The 21,841-nt window shown below is 42.5% G+C and overlaps 1 non-coding gene across 2 annotated transcripts; it reads left to right on the top strand.

The window, feature by feature from the left end:
• The first annotated feature begins 1,776 nt into the window (after positions 1 to 1,776).
• Positions 1,777 to 21,384, top strand: LOC131758863 (uncharacterized). Of its 2 annotated transcripts, XR_010841214.1 has the most exons (5): positions 1,777 to 1,955; positions 8,120 to 8,220; positions 19,478 to 19,603; positions 20,291 to 20,437; positions 21,226 to 21,384. It is a non-coding gene; the product is annotated as an uncharacterized protein (transcript). The 2 variants fall into 2 exon arrangements; XR_010841215.1 differs by lacking the exon at positions 19,478 to 19,603.
• Positions 21,385 to 21,841: the final 457 nt, after the last annotated feature.

Below are 21,841 nucleotides of genomic sequence, written 5' to 3' on the forward strand. Positions count from 1 at the left end.
GAGGCACGACCCGAATCGGCCCAAACCAGGCATGTCCAGTGCCCATCCACGGACAGATGGAAATCAAAGTCATCCGTTCACATAACGAGACACCGAGCAGCAACAAGGGACGGTCTCCACCTGCACGTGACACGGACAAACCCCCATCACACGCTGACCGTGTTCACAAGAGGACACGTACTATATAAAGTAAAAAGACACAAGAACGCCATGTCTTCACAAGTCAGAGGGCTGCTGGCCTCCAGGGATGGATGCTGAGGGGCACGGCGGTGTTTGGGGTGTCAGCAATGTTTTGGCTGGTGATTTGGTGGCAATTACTCATTGACTGTACCCTGATGGGGTGTGTGGCGTAGGAAGTGTGTGCGCACATCCGGTCAGTGACATGTCACCTCCTGCGCTCCCTCCACACAGAAAGAATCTCAAAAAGGCTCACAGGTCAGAGGGAAACCAAGGTGCTCGGGGCGCCTGGAGCACCTGGAAGAGGCCATTCTATATTCAGGGCGACTCGACACTGGATCTTGCTTCAGCTCTCTGAACAGACCTCAATTAGGTTAAAGAAGAACATATAAGGACATAGAAACATGGTCACAAAAAAATTGGGTGGAAAAATCAAAGCAGAGATGTACAGTATGATTTCATTTTTTTATAAAATATGTGATGTGTACTTACAGGGAAAAGGTTAGAAGGATAATACTGAATACCAAAGACTTCTGGAGGGGATTTTTACTTTCTAAAATTCCTACGAGAGGCATTTCACTTTTCTAGTATCAACTCAGATGGCCCTCAGTTCCAGCCTCAGGGACTCACGGGCTGCAGCAGAAACCACAGCTGCCTCAGGGCTCGCAGGACGAGCTAAGCGCCTGCACAGGGGCGCACACAGGGTCCCAGGGAGGCAGCTGGCCTCCCGTGGCACGCGGCTCACGCCTGGCACCCAACAGCTCCCAGCCAGGGTCACTGAGTGAAGCCCCCAGGAGGAAGGGCCCCTGGGGAGCTAGGTCAGCGCAGAGGTTCTGCCAGAACTACACCTGGGGTTTAACACGCGTGCCACACAGCCCGGGGCCGTGTGCAGAGCAGGGGTGGAGTTGGTGATGAGGGGCCGAGCGCCGAGTTGGGAACCAAGCCTGCGGAGTTTTTATCCTGGCTCAGCCTTTTATTTTCTGGGTGGTGTTAGACAAGTCCCGTAGCCTCGGCTGTAAAGGTGGGTATTATTATACCGACTTTCCAGGGTTGTAGGCCCTAATGGGCGTTGACATCAAAAGCCCAATAATACTTCCCTGGTGGCGCGGTGGTTGAGAGTCCGCTTGCCGATGCAGGGGACACGGGTTCGTGCTGCGGAGCGGCTGGGCCCATGAGCTATGGCCGCTGAGCCTGCGTGTCCGGAGCCTGTGCTCCGCAACGGGAGAGGCCGCAACAGTGAGAGGCCCGCGTACCGAAAAAAAAAAAAAAAAAAAAAGCAGCCCAATAATAACGTAAGGAATAATTCATCAAGTGCTTGCATGGCGCTTACAATGTACTAAGTGCTGCATTAAGCCGTTTGCAGATACTAACTTCACACCCCAAGTGATGTACACCGTTGTTATCCCGATGAGAAACACATCAGGCAGCTGGCCCGCTCTGGGTGCCCGTCACACGGACTGTCCTGTCCACGCTGGGAGGACCGCCACGCCCATCGCCCGCGAGCAGTGCTACTCTTCTGCCACCTGGTGGTAGCCACGGGGCATAACACCTCCCTCTGGGCCAGGAACATCGGCGCTGTTAACCAGGGGCCACCGCGTCCGTTCAAAATCCTGTATCGAACACGTACAAATCCTCAGCGAGCTCTGCCCTCGCTCAGTCCGGGCCCAGGAGGCCCACAGAGGAAGACGCCGCACGTCCCCAGACCCCAGCCCCTCCCAGAGTGCGGGGCGGGGGGCGGCGGCACTGGGACAGTTGGCACGCGGACAAGAGGGCGGATGGTGAGTGGGGAGAGTGACAGGAGCAGAGCCCCAGAGGACAGGGAGGGGCAGGCAGAGGGCGGTGAGCTGCCGGGGTGAGGGTGCTCCTGGTGAGAGACCGAGACGCTGAGCGCGTCCACGTGGGCAAGGCAAGCCCCGGGCGGGGCAGGGGCTGGAAGAGGCTCCCGAGGAGACCCGTCGTCTCAGAGGACGGGAACCCACGCGGCCGTTTCCAGGCGGCTGTCCGCCTGCCTGGCTGTGTGCTTTTCTCCAGCAACGTTCGGCTGCTTCAGCAAAGGTGCCGCATCGGGTTTAGGGCTTTGTTGCCTGACTTGGTGAAAGTTCCACGTGCACTTGAAAAGGAATGTGTACCCTGCTGTTTGGGGGCCATCCCCCAAATGCCAAGCAGGCCCTGTGGCAGGCACCCTTGGCAGGTGCGAGTCAGCTCGCCCACGTCCACTAGCCCTGTCCACGGCCGAGGAGCGCTGACGACCCATCGGGTGGACTCGTCCACGTCTCCTTTCAGCAGTTTCACTTCATGGGTTTTGAAACTGTTGATCCATTTAGGATGGTTATGTCTTCATACTGAATTGACCCCTTTATCATTACGTTAAGGCCCCTCTCTGTCCTTGGCAATTTTCTTTGCTGTGGAGTCTACTTTATCTGATATTTATAGAGCCACGTGAGCTTTCTTTTGACTGTTGTAATGATGTCTTTTCTATCCTTTTACTTTTAACTTACCTATAGCATTATATCCAAAGTGCTTTTCTCAAAGACTGAATAGTTGGTTTATGTTTTAAAAAATCCATTCTGACAATCTTTGTCTTATCTCCGTTTATACCATTTACTTGTAATTATTGATACGTCAGGATTTTGGTCTGTTGTTTTATTATGTTTTCTTTTTGCTCCCTTTGGGTTTTGTTCCTATTTTCTATTTTGTACCCTCCTGTGGGTCACTTGAATGTTTTGTAATCCATTTTGTGTTATCTATAGTATTTTTCACTGTATCTCTTTGTATAGTTTTTACTAGTGGTTGCTCTAGGGATTACAATACACAGACTTACCACAGTCTACAAGGATCAATATTTTACCAGATCGAGAGGAATACAGAACCCTTATGACCATGTAAATACCTCTGCCCCGCACCCTGTAATATAGTAGTTATAAATATTACGTCTACATACTTTGAGAACAACACCAGGCGATGCTGAATTTTTTTTTACCTTCGACTGTCAAACAATTTTTTTTTTTTTTTTTTTGCCACGCTGCACGGCATGTGGGATCTTAGTTCCCTGACCAGGGATCGAACCCACGTCCCCTGCATTGAAAGGCGGATTCTTTACCACTGGACCACCAGGGAAGTCCCTCAAACAACTTTTTTTTTAAAGGGGAAGAGAATACTGTGGTTTCGCTGGTGTTCACTTCCCCACTTCCCCTCCCTTCATTCCTGCTATTCCAAGTTTCCATCTTACCGTTTTCTTTCTGTCTGAAGAAGTTCCTTTAGCAATTGTTTTACAGTAGGTGGTCTAGTGAAAAAATCCTCTTAGTTTTCCTTGACCTTAAGAATATTTTGCCTTCATTCTGAAGGGTATTTTTGGTGGATATAGATTTGACAATTCCTTTTCTTTCAACACGTGGAAATGTGCCCCTTCCTTCTGGCCTCCATGTTTCTGATGAGAAGTCTGCTGTTACTCAAATTGTTTTTCCTCATCAGAAATGCAGTTTTTCTCTCTGTCTAGTTTTCATAGGATTTTTCCCCCCCTTTGGTTTTGAGAAATTTAATCATGATGTATCTGGTGGTAGATTTGGGGGAGTCTGGCCTTGTAGGGTTCACTTAGCTTCTTGAGTATGTAGGGTTATCTCTTTCACCCAGTTTGGGAAGTCTTTAGCCATCATTTCTTCCAGTGTTTACTCAGTCTTACACTCTTTCTCCTTTCTTCTGGGACTTGCAAATTAAAGACCTTTGACTATTGTCCCACAGGTTCATTAAGACTGTTTGAGTTTCTTTTCTTTTTTTTTTTCAATCTATTTTCTCTCCATTGACCAGATTTTATTACTTTTATTGATCTATAGGGTTTTTTTTGTTTGTTTGTGGTTTTCTTTGTTGTTGTTGTTGTTTTTGGCCATGCCTTGCGGCATGTGGGATCTTAGTTCCCTGACCAGGAATGGAACCCACGCCCCCTGCAGTGAAAGCACGAAGTCTTAATCACTGGACCACCAGGGAAGTCTCCATTGATCTAGTTTCAAGTTCACTGACTCTTTCCTCTGTCATCTCTATTCTTTTATTGAGTCCATTTGGTTATTTTTCAATTTCAAATATTATATTTTTCCTGTTCTAATGTGTCCATTTATTTCTTTTTATATCTCTATTCTTTTTCTGACACTTTCTACTTTTCCATTTAAGGGTGTTCAAACTCCTTGTTGATGCATTTTTATGATGACTTTAAAACTCTTGTCAGATAATTTCAATGTCTATGTCATTTTGGTGTATCTACTAGCTGTCTTTTCTCATTCAAGTTGAGGCTTTCTTGGTTCTTGACATGGTACATAATTTTGTAATGTACCCTGGACATTTTGAGTATGATAACTCCGGTTTCTACTGAAATATTCTATTTTAACAAGTAGTCAACCCATTTAGTTTCAGATCACAGATCCTAACCTTATTTTTCTGAGACTCTGCACTACTATTCTGGCCTAGCCTGCTTGCATACTACCCAGAGGCCAATCTGAAACCTGGGTGTTTTCCACACCACGGTTGGCTTCTCAGAGTTTTTGCTGTACTGATTCCGGTTGGTCTCGTGTATAGGCTGCCTAGGGGTGTGCCCAGGACACCCCACGCACAGACGTAAAGATCGCCTTCTCTAGCCCCCGCCTCTCTGTAATTCTCCCCATCTCTGCCTCTTCATTGTCCTTCACTAAGTGCAGGTCAGGCGTCTCCACAGGTCTTCACCCCAATGCCCACGTGAAGCAGCCCGTGGAGAGGGTGCCGTTTCTTTCACAGGGTTCGTCTGGAGTAGGGCGGGTGTAGTCAAAGGGGTTCCATCCTCTTGGGTCACCCTATTCCAGATCCTTTTGCACAAGAGAGCAGACTTCTCCTGAGCGGGTTTCCTTTCCTCTTCCCCGTCTCTCTTTCAGTTTGGTGGGGACTGCTGTTTGCTTCAGCACCCAGGCCAGGATATGGGGGTGGAGGACAAACAGGGAACTCACAGCTGCGGCACACTTTGAGTCCTGGGCAGTCACCTTCCTTTCTCCACCTTTCAGAGTCTTCTGATAGTTGCTTTAGACATCTTGCCTAGGGTTTTTAGTTGTAATTAGTGGGAGAAATAGGGTGGAATGGGCGTACTCCATCTTTTCTGGTATCACCAATGACACCTTTCTAAAGAGCCTCTTCAGCTGGAGCATTCTAAACAGTCTATAATGTACACTATACAGAGTTAACAAACCTGTGGAGACAAGACCACCAGGCTGCTCAGTGAGGCCTAAACTGAAGTCTCTCCGAAGGGCAGGCAGGGCTCCGGGGCGTTGCTGCCCGCGTCCCAGGAAGCGCGCCCCCTCCCTGCACTCCCCCCGCAGCCGGGGCCGCCCAGCATCGTGTCCAGGGCGAGGCTCCCGCCAGGGCTGTGTCTCCCTCTCTGCCTCCCAGGGAGTCAGTGTGGTTCTGGGGCTTCGGGATCAAGCCACCTCAGTTCCAATTCTGCCCCTACAGCTTATTCACTGTGTGACGGGGCTGTGACTCTTGACACTCAGTTTCTGCCTTGTAAAATAGGGACAATACAGAATCCAACACTTTTTACACCCTCTGCCACTAGCACCCGATCCAGGCCACCTAGACTACGACGACAGCCTCCCTTCTTCCACTCCTGATCCTTCTTCATTCCTTACTCCATGTGAAAAAGATGTTTAAATGAAAGCCACATCATTGCACTCACCCGCCCAATTGCTTCCCCCCAATTTTTTTTTGGGGGGGGAATAGGGTCTTTTTTTAAAAAATTATTTATTTTTGTCTGTGTTGGGTCTTTGTTGCTGCGCACGGGCTTTCTCTAGTTGTGGTGAGCGGGGGCTACCCTTTGTTGCAGAGCGCGGGCTTCTTATTGCAGTGGTTTCTTTTGTTGTGGAGCATGGACTCTAGGCACACGAGCTTCCGTGGTTGTAGCACACGGGCTCAGTAGTTATGGCTTGCAGGCTCTAGAGCACAGGTTCAGTAGTTGTGGTGCACGGGCTTAGTTGCTCTGCAGCATGTGGGATCTTCCCGGACCAGGGCTCGAACCCATGTCCCCTGCATTGGCAGGCAGATTCTTAACCACTGTGCCACCAAGGAAGCCTTTCCCCAAAATTTTAAAAAGGATTTGTAGACCATCCACGATCTGGCCCGTTACCCCTTCAGCCTCATCTCCTGTGATTTTCTTCCTGTTAACTTCACTCCAGCACTCTGTTGTTCCTGGAACACCCCAAGTATTCCCCTGCCCCAGGACCTTTGCATGTCCTCCTGCATGGAACGATCTTTCCCCAGTGGAGGGAGCATCACGAGGTAGTAAGGAAAAAGGCACTACACTGCCTAGATTGAATCTTGGCTCTGTTACTTGCTAGGTATGTGACCTTGGGCAAATTACTTTATGCTTCAGTGTCATCACGTGTAAAATCGTCATAAAATATTATCTACCTATATAGCGCTGTTGTCATGAAAATTCATATTACATGTGTAAATTTCTTAGAATGGTGCTTGGCACACAATTAGCACTGAATGTGATGTGTAGATAGATATGGATGTAATCTGCATATATGTGATAAACAAATATTATATGAGCGGATATATTTTTACTCCCCTATCCTTTCAGGTCTTTGTTCAAATGTCAGAGAAGCCTTCCCTGACTTCCCCACATAATGCTTCCAAGTCCCCTACCACTCCTACCCTGTCTGTTGCTTCTTCTTGTAGCATATTTCACATCTTCAACATTATATATTTACTAGTCGTATGTTTCTCCATGGGAATGAAGACACTGTCTATTTTGTTCACTGTGTCCTCAGCTCCTAAAACAGTGCTATCCCCTTGGGAGGTGTTTGTTAGACCCTTGAACAACACAGGTTTGAACTGTGCAAGTCCACTTACACGTGGGATTTTTTCAATAGTAAATACTACATTACTACATGATTCACGGCTGCTTGAATCAGGGGATATGGAACCACAGATACGGAGGGCCACCTATAAGTTATACGTGGATTTCCAAATGCTTGGAAGGTTGGTGCCCCATCCCCTGCATTTTTCAAGAGTCCATGCTGCCATCCTCAGAGCACATTATATAAGCTGATGCACATTAAGTGCTTAGGACAGTATCTGGCACATGGGGTATTGTTAGCTACTTTCAATAAATGTTAGCCCTTTTTTCATTCCCCGTTTAACTTTCAAGGGCACAAGGGGGAAGTTAAGCCACACGACACTTATCACATCCTAAAGGGATCAAGTGGGAGACTCTCCCAGTGATGTGAACTTTAGCAGGAACATCTGGATGCAGCAAAAGGATGCGATATGAATATACCTGTTCCTTAGGAAGGAACTGCGCCAGAAGCAGGTAGGTACAGCTACAGGAGGAAGAAGTGGAAGGCAGGAGATCTGTGGGGGAGATGCTGGGAAGGCCTCTCAGGCCCGACCCACAGGAATTTTACATTCCAGGTGCAAAGCTTTCATAGGCTACTTTTTATTATTTTCAACAGTCCTCACAACTCTGAGGCTTAGGAGCGATGTGTATTATGCCCATTTTTCTGAATAGAATGCTGAGGCTTGGAGTGGTGAAGCGACTTATAAACAAGAGTGAGAACAGGACCAAGAACTCTACATTGCAGAATCTTCCTTCTCTGCTACATAAGCTAATCACCAAAATATAAGCTGTCCAAAATAACAGTATTTTGTGATTTGGATAATTTCAAAAATTCATTTATCAGTAATCATATATAACTATTTCTTAACTTATTTTATAATAAATGTCTTAGGGACTTCCCCGGTGGTCCTGTGGTTAAGACTTTGCCTTCCAGTGCAGGGGGTGTGGGTTCGATCCCTGGTCAGGGAGCTAAGATTCCCACATGCCTCGTGGTCAAAAGATCAAAACATAAGACAGAAGCAATATTGTAACAAATTTAATAAAGACTTTAAAAATATAAATAAAAATAAATGTCTTATATTTTTGAAACAGGGACTTTCAAGATTCAACAGTGGGACTTGGGCAGACACGATTTCCTTGAAGCTGCTCCTGGTCTGGGAATGTTTGTGACTGTTACAACTTACAATGATGAGGTAAAACACACTTTTTGTCTTGCTACTGAAATTTTTTATTTTCTAAAAAGTCATGTGTCATGTACACCCACAAACTTAAAATCTCCACACAGCGCTCACTATCCAGCATTCCATTTTTAATGTGTGTAGCCCTGACAGAGGCACTGCACCAAGACACAGAAAGTGCCTGCCTTCAATGAGCCCACAGTCTAGCTGAGGAACAGAGACTCCTTAACACACAAGGCAGAACAAGACGAAGGGCAGGCCTCGCACTCGTCACCCTGAGGTTTTGTTGGTCCTGCTGGGCAGAGAGGACCCGCAGGGCACTGCATCCTCTGGCCGTGCAGGGCCAGGCTTCACCTGCTCTGCAGGTGCCACAGCCTCACCCAGACACGAGGGTCAGACAGGCCACCTCTCCCTCCTCCTGTCTGGTGGGGCTTCTGCAGGAATGCTACCTCTGGGTCTGTCTGGCCTCACAGGGCGCCTCCTCACTGGGAGCTGCAGAGTAGAAAAGGCACCACGGTCAAAGGGAAAGAATGTGGATCTTGGAGTCGGAGCCAGGTGTAAGTGTAGATGGTCATCTACAAGCTGAACCTTGAGCGGTTACTTGACTGCTTTAACCCTCCATTTTCTCCTCTGTCCAACGGTCGCAGCAGATGCTGTCTCCACCGTGCCAGCTCAGGTACTGTGACCTGCTCCGTCCAAGAATTCAGGCGTGACTGCAGGAACTACTTCCCTTTGGACTTGCTGTCCCGGGGACGTGCTCATGACGTAGCAGGATGGTTGTGGAGCAGAACCTCACAGAACAGACAGGCATCTCTCCAGCTGGCAAGGAGAGGGTACTTGATGTAGACGGGCCCAATTTCCAGCCCTCATGAGGGCTGCGCTCAAGCCACACACTGTGATGCCCCCACTCATGTGGATACCAGGAGACTCCATTCCAACTGGACCGCTGGACACCTGGTTCCTGCCCGCTGTAGCAGCCTTCTCCTGGTACACCGGGCACCTCTGTGACAACAGCTCCACTGGAGCCTTTTTCCTAATTCTCGTACAGCTGCCCTCTCCTCCTGACACCCCCACCTCCTTCGCTTCCTGCCCAGTTAAACCAAAACACAATTCTCTGCTGTCCTTCCCTGTAACCTTTCATGACTGATCTGGAAATGTCTCCATAGCTGGTTAAACCCAGAACCCAAATTTCAGTTGGACAAAACACCTTCGCAGAAAAACCTGTTCACTGTTTTTAAGACAGAGCTGTTTCATTCTCCAAAAAACACATTTACTTGAAACAATACCCCCTTCTAGATGGGAGGAGAAGTGTTTTCATTCTGCAAACATCCAACAGATATTTGCCACGGGCCTAGGAGAGAGAGAAAATTCTCACCCCAAAGGCCTGATTTTCAGGAAGGCTCTCTCCCTTTGGAAGTAAGAGGACCAGACACAGCTCTGGTTTCACATTCCTAACAAGCTAAGATTCTCTCTGAAGACCCTGAACAGCACCCCGACAAGGACTCGGACTGCTCCTACCCGGGTCGATGTGCCTGGATGCAGGGTACTCTCGGATGCTGCCCTGAACACATGTCCCTTCCTACGGCAGGTGACTGGCAGGCCAAGGGGTAACATGGCTGGTAGGGTAGGCAGGGCAGACAATGACAGTGTACACGCACCATTCAAACTATGCATTTTGTATTCCATGGTCCATTATTCTGTGTCCAATATTCCTATTCCATTTTGTAGAAGGAAAAACTGGTCCTGGGTGGTAAAATGACTTATACAAGATCACATCATCGGCAAGTGGAAACACTGAGGTCTAAATTCAAGCATGTCTTTTTCCAACACACCAAACTAACAGGAATTGCTGACTAACATGTTTGCTGACTTGAATATTCACTGGAAGCAGACTATGTAGAACCCTGACACAACACTAAGGCTCAGAAACTGAATTTAACAGGTGATGAGTCATCACTGGATATTTTTCCAGGGAAGACTACTCTGTTATTCATAAAAAAATAGAAATCAATTGCAAAATCTGATTATTGAATGCAGTTTTATTTAACAAAGTTTCCCTATCAACAGTCTGTTAAGTGAAATTAAGTACATGGCAAGATTCTTTAATTTTCTCCAAATCAAAATTGAAAGATTTAAAAAAAGAATCTTGGTTGCATTTTTCTATGTGTAATACATACCTGTTTTGGTTTTTTTTTTTTTTTTTTTTTTTTTTTTTTGCGGTATGCAGGCCTCTCACTGCCACGGCCTCTCCTGTTGCAGAGCACAGGCTCCAGACGCACAGGCTCAGCGGCCATGGCTCACGGGCCCGGACTGGGGCACGAACCCGCGTCCCCTTCATCGGCAGGTGGACTCCCAACCACTGCACCACCAGGGAAGCCCCACATACCTGTTTTTACAGTGATTTAATAGACTATCTTTTCAAGCAGTTTTCGGTTCACAGCAAAATTCTGCATAAGGTACAGAGTTCTCGTAGGCCCTCTGCCCCCACATGAACAGAGCCTCTTCCACTAGCAGAACTGGAAGGGCACAGCTGTTACAACTGATGACCTGCACTGACACATCATAGTCATTCAAAGCCCATGGTTCACATTAGGATTCCTTCTTGGCATTGTACATTCTATGGATCTGACAAATGTGTAATGACATGTATCCATCATCATAGTGTCAACACAGAGTTGTTTCACTCCCATAAAAATCTCCTGGAACCCATCTATTCATCCCTCCCCCCTCCCTAACCTTTGGCAACCATTGATCCTTTTACTGTCTCCACAGTTTTGACTTCCAAAATGGCATACAGCTGGAGTCGTACAGCAGGCAGCCTTTTCAGAGTGGCCTCTTTCACTTAGGAATATGCACTTAAGTTTCCTCTGTGTCTTTTCATGGCTTGATAACTCATTTCTTTTTAGCACTGAACAATATTCCATTGTCAGGATGTATACCATGGTTCACTGATCCATTCACATGCAGTGGGACATCTTAGTAGCTTAGTAGCTATTGTAAATAAAGCTGCTGTAAACATTTGTGTGCAGGTTTTCACGTGGACATAAGCTTCCATCTTATTTGGGTAAATAAATAGTATGACTGCAGAACTGTATGGTAAAAGTATGTTTAGTTTTGAAAAAATCACCAAACTGTCTCCCAAAGTGGCTGCACCATCCTGTGTTCCCACCGGCAGTGACGAGAGTTCCTGTTGCTCCACATCCTCGCCAGCATTTAGTGTTGTCAGTGTTTTGGATGTTTGCCATTCCCATAGGTGTGAAGTATCTCATTGTTGTTTTTAATCTGCAATTCCCTAACGACATACGATGGGGAGCATCTTTTCATGTGCGTATCTGCCATCTATATGTCTTCTTTGGCGAGTTGTCTGTTCAGCTCTTTTGCCCATTTTTCAATTAATTTGTTCATTTTCTTGTTGTTTTCAGAATTCTTTGTATATTTTGGATAACAGTACTTTATCAGATTCATCTTTTACAACAGTTTCTCCCAGTCTGTGGCTTGTCTTTTCATTCTCTTGACAGAGAGACAGACAGCTCTCTCTTCTGCAGATCAGTTTTTAATTTTAATGAAATTCAACATTTAATGTTAAACATTAATGTTAAATGTTTAATGAAGTTTAATTTTAATGAAGTCCAGCTTCTCACTTCTTTCTTTCATGGATCTTGCTCATGGTGTTGTACCTAAAAAGTCATAACTAAAACCACGGTCTTCTAGACTTTCTATGTTACCTTCTAATAGTTTTATAGTTTTGCATTTTACATTTAGACCTATGCTCCACTTTAAGTTAATTTTTGTAAAAGGCGTAAGGTCTGTGTCTACATTCATTTCTTTGCATATGGATGTCCAGTTGTTCCAGTACTATTTGTTGGAAAGACTACCTTTTTCCATGGTATTGCCTTTGCTCCTTTGTCAAAGATCAGTGGGTCTATATTTGCGTGGGTCTGTTTCTGGGCTCTCTGATTCATTGATCTATTTGTCTGTTCTTTCACCAATACCGCACTATCTTGGTCACTGTAGCATTATAGTAAGTCTTTTTTAAAATTAATTTTTATTGGAGTATAGTTGCTTTACAATGTTGTGTTAGTTTCTAATATACAGCAAAATGGATCAGCTATACATACATATATAGCTCCTCTTTTTTGGATTTCCTTCCCATTTAGGTCACCAAGTGCATTAAGTAGAGTTCCCTGTGCTATACAGTTATAGTAAGTCTTGAAATCAGGAATGTCAGTCCCCTGACTTTATTCTTATCCTTCAATATTGTGTTGGCTATTCTGGATCTTTTGCCTCTCCACAGAAACTTTAGAATCAGCCTGAAGATATTCACAAAATAACCTGCTGACACTCTGACTGGGATTGTGTCAAATCTATAGATTAAGTTGGGAGGAACTGACTTTTTCACAATATCGAGTCTTCCTAGCGTGAACACAGAGTATCTCTCCATGTATTTTATCTTCTTTGATTTCTTTCATTACAGGTTTTTAGTTTTCCTCATATATCTCTTAAACATATTTTGTTTTATTTATACCTAAGTATTTCATTTGGGGGAGATGCTAATGTAAATGGTATTGTTTTTGATTTCACATTCCACTTGTTCACTGCTAATATAGAGAAATTGATTAACATATTAACCTTGTATCCTGCAACCCTGCTATAATCACTTATTAGTTCCAGTAAGTTTTCTGTTTATTATTTTGAATTTTCTACATAGACAATCCTGTTATCTGTGAACAAACACAGCTTTATTTCTTCCTTCCCAACCTGTATACCATTTGTTTTCTTTTCTTCTTTTACTGCATTAGCCAGGAATTGAAGTATGACATTGAAAAGGAATAGTGAGGGACTTCCCTGGTGGTCCAGTGGTTAAGAATCCACCTTCCAATGTAGGGGATGCGGGTTCGGTTGGGGAACTAAGATCCCACATGCCGTGGGGCAACTAAGCCCGCATGCCACAACTAAAGCCCACGCACCCTGGAGCCCGAGCGCCGCAACTACTGAGCCCACGCGCTCTGAAGCCCGCATGCCACAACTAGAGAGAAGGCGACGTGACTCAATGAAGATCCCGCATGCCACAACTAAGACCCCAAGACAGCCAAAACTAAAATAAATAAATAATAAAAAAGAAAAGGAATAGCGAGAGAGGAAATCCTAGCCTTGTTTCTGATCTTAGTGGGAAAGTCTCTAATTTTTCACTATCAAGTATGTTAACTTTAAGGTTTTTATAGATTTTTAAAGTTCCCCTATTCTCAGTTTGCTGAGAGCTTTTGCCATGAATGGATGGTGGATTTTGTCAAATGCCTTTTCTACATCTATTGTTATGATCAAGTGATCTTCTTTAACCTGTTGATGTGATGAATTACATTAATTGATTTTAAAATGTTGAACTAGCCTTGCATATCTGGAATAAATTTGACTTGGTCATGGTGCATAATTCTTTTTATACATTGTTGGATTCAATTTACTAATATTTTGTTGAGGATATTTGTATCTATGTCCATGAGAGATAATGGTCCATAGTTTTCTTGTGTCTTTCGCTAGTTTTGGTATTAGGCTAAGGTTGGCCTCAGAAAATGATTTAGAAAGTATTCTCTCTACTTCGGGAAGAGATTGCAGAGAATTGGTCTGATTTCCTACTTAAATCTTTGGTAGAATTCACCAGTGAACCCATCTTGGCCTGGCGCTTTCTGCTTGGAAAGTTATTATCAATTCAATTTCTTTACTAGATATCAGCCTATCCAGATTGTCTATTTATTTTTGTGTGAGTTTTCACAAATTGCGCCTTTCAAGGAATTGGTCTATTTCATCCAGGTTACCAAGTTTGTGAGCACAGAGTTGTTCATCGTATTCCTCTACTATCCTATTGATGTCCATGAGACCTGTGGTAAGACTCCTCTTTCATTTCTGATATTATTAACTTGGGTCTTCTTTTTTTCTTAGTTAGCCTACCTAGAGGTTTATTGATTTTATTGATGTTTTCAAAGAACCAGCTTTTTGTTTTATTGGTTTTCTCTACTTATTTCCTGTTTTCATTGATTTCTGCATTAGCTTTTATTAGCACGGATCTTATTTCTCTTCTCATGCTTATTTTGGATTTAGTTTGCTTTTCTTTTTCTAGTTTCCTAGGCTTAGATGATTAATCTTAGATCTTTCTTTCTTTTTAATATATGCGTTCAATGTTATAAATTTCCCTGTAAATACTTCTCTCACTATATCCTCCAAATTTTGATTAAGTTGTATTTTCATTTTAATTCAGCTGAACATATTTTTTGAGATTTTTAAATTGTGGTAAAATACACATAACATGAAATTCATCATCTAAACCGTTACTAAGTGCACAATTCAGTGGTATTAAATATATTCATAATGTATAATCATCATCCTAATAACTCTTTAAATCTTGTAAAACTGAAACTCTAAACTCATTAAACAATAACTCCCCTATGACTTTAACTACTCTAAATACCTCATATAAGTTGAATCATACACTGTTTGTCTTTTTGTGATTGGTTTACTTCACTAAGCATAATTTCCACAACAGTCATCCATGTTGTAGCATGTGTCAGAACTTGCTTCCTTTTTAAGGCTGAATAATATTCCACTGTATATATATACCACATTTTGTTTATTCATTCATCTGTCAATGGACACTTGTATTGCTTCCACATTTTAGCTATTGTGAATAATGCTGCCATGAATATGGGTGTACAAATATCCTGATACCCTGGCTTTGAATTATTTTGGGTATATATCCAGAAGTGGAATTACTGGATCATATGATAATTCTATTTTCATATTTTTGAGGAGCCACCATAATGTTTTCCACAGCAGCTGCACCATTTAACATTCCCACCAACAATGCACAAGGGTTGAAATTTTTCAACATCCTTGCCAGTACATTTTTTGTTTGTTTGTTGTATAACAGCCATTCTAATGTGTGTGAGGTAGTACCTCATTGTAGTTTTGATTTGCATTTCTCTAATGATCAGTGAAGTTGAGCATCTTTTCATGTGCTTGTTGGCTTTTTCTGGTTGTTTGGGTTTTTTAAAGCACTTTGAATGTATCCACCCACTGCCTCTGGTCTCCAAAGTTTCTGATGAGAAATCTGCTGTTAATCTTATTGAGAATCCCTTTTATATGATGACATCAAAAATCCCTGACATTTGGAGGACAGGGTCCTTTTTGCCTACCCTGGCTTCTAAAAGATGCATGCAAGCTGCTCCAGGAACACCTGTGCAGCTGCCTGCCATGTGGCTGGTAGGGGGGTGGGAGGGTGGGAAGTAAGTAGCTGCTACTGTTCTAAGAGCTGATATTGACCTAAATTAACTGCAATTTACCATCCAAGTCTTCCCCTGGAAGTTGCAAGCCTTCAATAGACTCCAGAGTTCCAAAACAGTGCCATCAGACAGATTCTTCCAGTGTAATTGTTGCCTATAGACAGATTCCTGGTGCTTCCTATTCCACCATCTTCCCAGAATTCTCTTCCAATTCAAAATACTGTTAGTCTCTCTTGAGATTTCTTCCTTGACTCATGTGTTATTTAGAGGTAAACTGTTTAATCTCTAAACATTTGGGGACTTTCCAGCTATCTTTTTTTTTTTTGCTGTACGCGGGCCTCTTCCATTGTGGAGCACAGGCTCCGGACGTGCAGGCTCAGCAGCCATGGCTCATGAGCCCAGCCACTCTGCAGCATGTGGGATCTTCCTGGACCGGGGCACAAACCCGTGTCCCCTGCCTCAGCAGGCGGACTCTCAACCACTGCGCCACGAGGGAAGCCCCCAGCTATCTTTTTGTTATTTATTTCTACTTTAATTCCATTATGGTCTAAGAGCATACATTGGTTTCTATTATTTTAAATGTGTCAAGGTGTGTTTTATGGCCCAGAATGTGGTGTATCTTGGTGAGTGTTCCATGTGAGCTTGAAAAGAATGTGTATTCTGCTTTGATGGATGAAGTAGTCTACAGATATTGATTATATCCAGTTGGTTGATGGTGCCATTGAGTTCGACTGTGTCCTTAATGATCTGCTGCTGGATCTGCCCACTTCTGATAGAGGAGTATCCAAGTCTCCAACTATAATACTAAATTCTTCTATTTATCCTTGCAGTTCTATCAGTTTTTGCTTCATGTATTTTGACACTCTGTTGTTAGATGCATACACATTAAGGTTTGTCTTCTTGGAGAAATGACCTCTTTATTACTATGTAATGGTCCATTATGTAATTATCCCTGATAATTTTCCTTGTTTTGAAGTCTACTCTGTCTGAAGTTAATATAACTATTCCAGCTTTCTTTTGATTAAGGTTAGCTGAAAGTTGACATATACATCTTTCTCCATCTCTTAACTTTTTTTTTAATTAAAGATTTTTTTGATGTAGACCATTTTTAAAGTCTTTATTAAATCTGTTACAATACTGCTTATGTTTTGGATTTTTGGCCATGATGTGGGATCTTAGTTCCCCAACCAAGGGATCCAACCTGCACCTCCTGCATTGGAAGGCAAAGTCTTAACCACTGGACCGCAAGGGAAGTCCCTCCATCCCCTAACTTTTAATATATATGTGTCTTTATATTTAAAGAGGGGTTCTTGTAGACAATACATAGTCGAGGGTGGTTTTTTTTTTTTTTTTGGATCCACTCTGACGATCTGTTTCAATTGGTGCATTCAGACCACTGACATTCAAAGTGACTGTTGATATAGCTGAGTTAATATTCATATTTATTAGTTTTCTAGTTATCACCCTTGTTATTTGTTCCTATTTTTGTTTTCCACTCTTTTTCTGTCTCGTGGTTTTAATTATTTTACAATTCCATTTTATCTCCTTTCATAGTTATCAATTATACTTCTTTTAACTTTTTGTCAGTGGTTGCCCTAAAGTTTGCAATATACATTTACAACTACTCCAAGTCTACTTTTGAATATCACCATATCACTTCGTAGGTAGTACAAGTACCTTGTAATAACAAAGTAATCCTAATTCTTATCTCCCATCCCTTGCATCTTTGCTGTTGCTAATTTCATTTATATATAAACTATAATCATCAAATACATTGCTGCTATTATTTTGAAAGATGTATCTATTAACTCAGTTAACAAGAAAAATAAAAGTTTTAATTTTACCTTCACTTATTCCTTCTCTAATGCTTTCCAATCTTCACATAGATCCGAGTTTCTGACCAGTATCATTATCCTTCTCTCTGAATAACTTTTTTTTTTTTTTTTTTTTTTGCGGTTCACGGGCCTCTCACTGTTGTGGCCTCTCGCGTTGCGGGGCACAGGCTCCGGACGCGCAGGCTCAGCAGCCATGGCTCACGGGCCCAGCCGCGCCGCGGCATGTGGGATCTTCCCGGACCGGGGCACGAACCCGTGTTCCCTGCATCAGCAGGCGGATTCTCAACCACTGCGCCACCAGGGAAGCCCTCTCTGAATAACTTTTAACATTCCTTGTAAGACAGGTCTATCAGGGACAAATTCCCTCAACTTTTGTTTGTGAAAATTTTTCTCTTTTACTTTTGAAGGAGAATTCTGCAAGATACAGAATTCTAGGTTGGTGAGTTTTTTTCTCTCAACACATCAAATGTTTACTCTCTCCTTGCTTGCATAGTTTCTGAGAAGTCGGGTGTAATTCTTATCTTTGCTCCTCTATAAATAAGGCTTCTTTCTAGATTTCCTCTTTATCTTTGATATTTGCAGTTTTAATATGATATGCCTAGGTGTAGTTTTATTGGCATTTATCCTGCTTGGTGTTCTCTAGGCTTCCCAGCTCTGTGGCTTGGTGTCTGACACTAATCTGAAATTCTCGGTCTTTATTTAAATATTTCTTCTGTTACTTTCTCTTTCTTCTCCTTCTGGTATTCCCGTTATGTGTATGTTACACCTTTAATAGTTGTCCTGTAGTCCTTGGATATTGTTCCTTTTTTCCCCCAGTCTTTTTTTGCTTTGTAGTTTTGAAAGTTTCTGTTGACATATCCTCAAGCTCAGAGAGTCTTTCCTCAGTCCTGTCCAGTCTACTAATGAGCCTAACAAAGGCATTCTTTATTTCTGCTACAGTGCTTTTGATCCCTGGCATTTCTTTTTATTCTTTCACAGAATTTTGATCTTTCTACTCACACTACCCATTTGTTCTTGCATGTTGTCTACTTTTTCCTTTAGAGACCATAGACTATTAATCATAGGTTTTCTAAATTCTTTATATGATCATTCCAATATCCCTGTCATATATGAATCTGGTTTTGAGGCTTGTTTTGTCTCTTCAAACTGCGTTTTTTGCCTTTGAGTGTGTCTTATTATTTTTCTGCTGTTGTTGAAAGTTGGACATGATGTGCTGGGCAAAAGGAACCCGTACTGGTTCCCACACAGGTTTCTGCCCAGGTAAGTTGTGACTTTGTATTTGCTTGCCTCTCCAATTTTGGTGGCAGCAGTTTACCCTGTGACCTCAATTCTCTGACAGATCAAAGAACTGATTTTTCTTTCTATGCAGCTTTTTACTTGTTAAGACAGAGGGACAAATTCCAAGCTCCTTATATGCCAGAGTTGAAGTCCTATACCTGTTTTTAAAATGTCAAACAATACAGAAATGTACTAAGCAGAAAAGTCAAAGTTCCCCAACAAATATAACTGCCTAATAACTTGGTTTATATTCTTTAGAATCTTCTTCTAAGCACGTGTAGTTTTACAAATGATACTTTTTACAAAAATAGGATCCTATACAGACTATCCCTGAATATTGTGGACACCTTTAGTATAGATATGAGTGTAATAGTCTCTTTTACTGCTACCTAGCACTTCTTCATTTGGCTTTGCCTACATTTAATCAATCCACACTAAAAGGTATTAGTTATTTCAAAACACAAATTTTTAAATAAATAACATCACACTGAATATCCTTTTACATATAACTGTCCATTTGGGCATTCCCATAGGATAAATTTCTATAGGTAGCACTGCTGGGTGAATGGTTTTATACACTTGGCCAAAGCACTCTCTGAAACGGTTGTTCAATTTACATTCCCAAAACAGTGTTTAGAGATAGTATTTCTCCATGCTATCCCCGCCCCAGGTACTTTTAAGTCTTTGTCAATCTGAAAACCAACAAGGAATATCTTACTGTGGTTTGTATTGTTTTGATTACCAGTAAGACTGAATATTTTTCATGTTATTGACCATTTGATTTCTTCTTTAAGAATTGCACAATCTTCACTAGATTACATGGGGCTCATTTTTTTTAATGGAAAGTAGAGAATAATAAACTTAAACTATGGAAATCCTCAATCCTAGGTATTACTGTCAAAGTTATATGGTCCACAAGGAACATTCTATTTCACTTCACATTCAGCTGGCGAACACATCATTTGCTTAGAATCTAATTCTACAAGGCTTGTGTCATTTGGAGGGAGTAAGCTGGTAAGTATGTGCCCCCGTGTACTTGTTGATGAGCAGCGTCAGCACTGTTCAGGCGTGACAGTGATATGCAGAACCATTATACCCAGATCTCAGCACGGCAACCAAAGAGGGAGCTGGAGAGCTTGGAAGGGGTTCAAAGGAGAGCCACGGAGTTGATTAAAGGGCTTGAAAAATGAGAACTGGGAGGGAAGCTTAAGAGAACTGTGATTATTCAGGCTTGAAAACAATTGAAGGCTGAAGGGTGAATTAATAACGGAATTCCAATAAATAAAACTCTTACATGGTAGATGGTGATTGGCTATTTTCTAAATGTGCTGAGAACAGATGAAGAGAATCTGTACTTTAGCATCAGAAATTTAGTTATATGTAAAGAACATTGTCCTGAGAGTAATCAAATTCTCTCAGGGCCAAAGGCTCTTGCCTAACAGTCTATAGTTAATATAAGTACTCTTTCAGGTCAGCACGTACTATTTAATGCATTATTATTACAAAGAAAGACTACTGAGTATAAAAGGGAATAGAGTAGCGGTGAAGAAAAATCGAGAGCTCGAGAATGAAGTAGTATTTGCTCTCAGAAAGGGAGAGTGGAGAGAAAGGAAGGAATGGGAGGACACAAGGAGGGAAAAAGCAAAGAAAAAGAGTGAGCAATGTTAAAAACATGTTTCTTCCTTTTTACTGTTTGCACAGCGGATCCACTTAGATATTCGAGTTGGAGAACATGACCTTGATGCAGCCATTGCTCAAGCAAAGGACAAAGTTAATGAAGTTAGCTTCAAGCTTGAACATCTAATTGAGCAAATGGAGCAAATAGTCAAAGAACAAAACTATCAAAGGGTCAGTTTTCTGCCTATTCAGCTTATGCTCTCCCTCTTCCTGCCCAGCACGCAATTCTCCACAAAGCCCCCGAACCAAGGAAGAGTAAACCGCCTGTTTCCCGGGCTTTCTCTGAGCTAGGACTGCGTGGACATGCAGGGAATGGGGGGACAGTGCTCTCTCACTGTTCGCTGGACCGTGAGCTCCTCTACGAAGGGGACTGTGGCTCACTCGTCTCTGGGGTGTGAGCTCACAGAATGAATAAGCGTTTCCAAACACACCCCACATAGCTGCAGAGTCTCAGTGTGCCCACTTTCTAAATCACTGTTTTGTTCTTGTGACATTATGTGTTTCCTGGGTCACTGTGCTCAGTGGACTCTGGTCAGATGTGGGCTCAAATCGCCCCCCCCCCCTTCACTAACCTTCTGTCATCTCTAACCTTCTGTTTCTTTATCTGGAAAATAAAATGAGCACAGTGCCCAGCTTAAAGTAAAGTAAGAACCTGAATGATGAACATCTATCAATTAGGTAATGTTCACTTTGTTTGATGGTAACAAATAAAACATATAAAGTAATAGATCAAATACCTGATATTTTACGCCAAAACACAAAAGTGTGTTTTATAAAGTTGACTCTTCTTCCTTGTCTTTGACTAACAACACCCCTTGGCTTAGAAAATGATACTTCACTTTGGCATAAGAGATTACCTGGGTGACATTAAGTACCTTGAATGCATACAGCACCTTCCCCTCAAATTCATGCATGAAGTACCTTAAGAAACTTAACCTGCCTATTTCTCTTCTGCGTAGGACCGTGAAGAAGAATTTCGAATGACCGGTGAAGATACAAACAGCAACGTTTTATGGTGGGCCTCTGCACAAACACTAATCTTTATCTCAGTTGGAATCTTCCAAATAAAGTACCTTAAAGAATTCTTTATAGCTAAGAAACTTGTTTAAAAATATTAATAAAGGCAAATAACTACCTTCTACCTTGCATGTTTGAGTTAATATCAAAATATATTCATGTGTGCATAACTTTTCTGATTTCAAAGACATCAGAGGTTGGAATTGATGTTATATCATTGTAACACTGATAAAATGTCACTTTAACAATGTGGCTTCTGAGTTTGATAAACTAAAAACACGATCCAGTTCTTATTTTAAACTTGGTATAGGTCAGCACTATCCAACGGAAATAAAATGTGAGCTATATATGTAAATTTTAAGTTTTCTGGTTGCCACATTAAAAAAGGTTTTTTTAAAAGAGTAAAATTAACCCTAGTGACCTATATTTAACCCAATGGATCAAATATACTACCATATTAACATGTAATCAATACATAATTATTAATGAAGTAGTTTACATTCTTTTCTTGATAGGAAGTCTTAGAAACCCAGGTGTATTTTGCAATCAAAGCACATC

The sequence above is a fragment of the Kogia breviceps genome, chromosome 6 (genome assembly GCF_026419965.1).
Source record: "Kogia breviceps isolate mKogBre1 chromosome 6, mKogBre1 haplotype 1, whole genome shotgun sequence".
NCBI lineage: Eukaryota > Metazoa > Chordata > Mammalia > Artiodactyla > Physeteridae > Kogia > Kogia breviceps.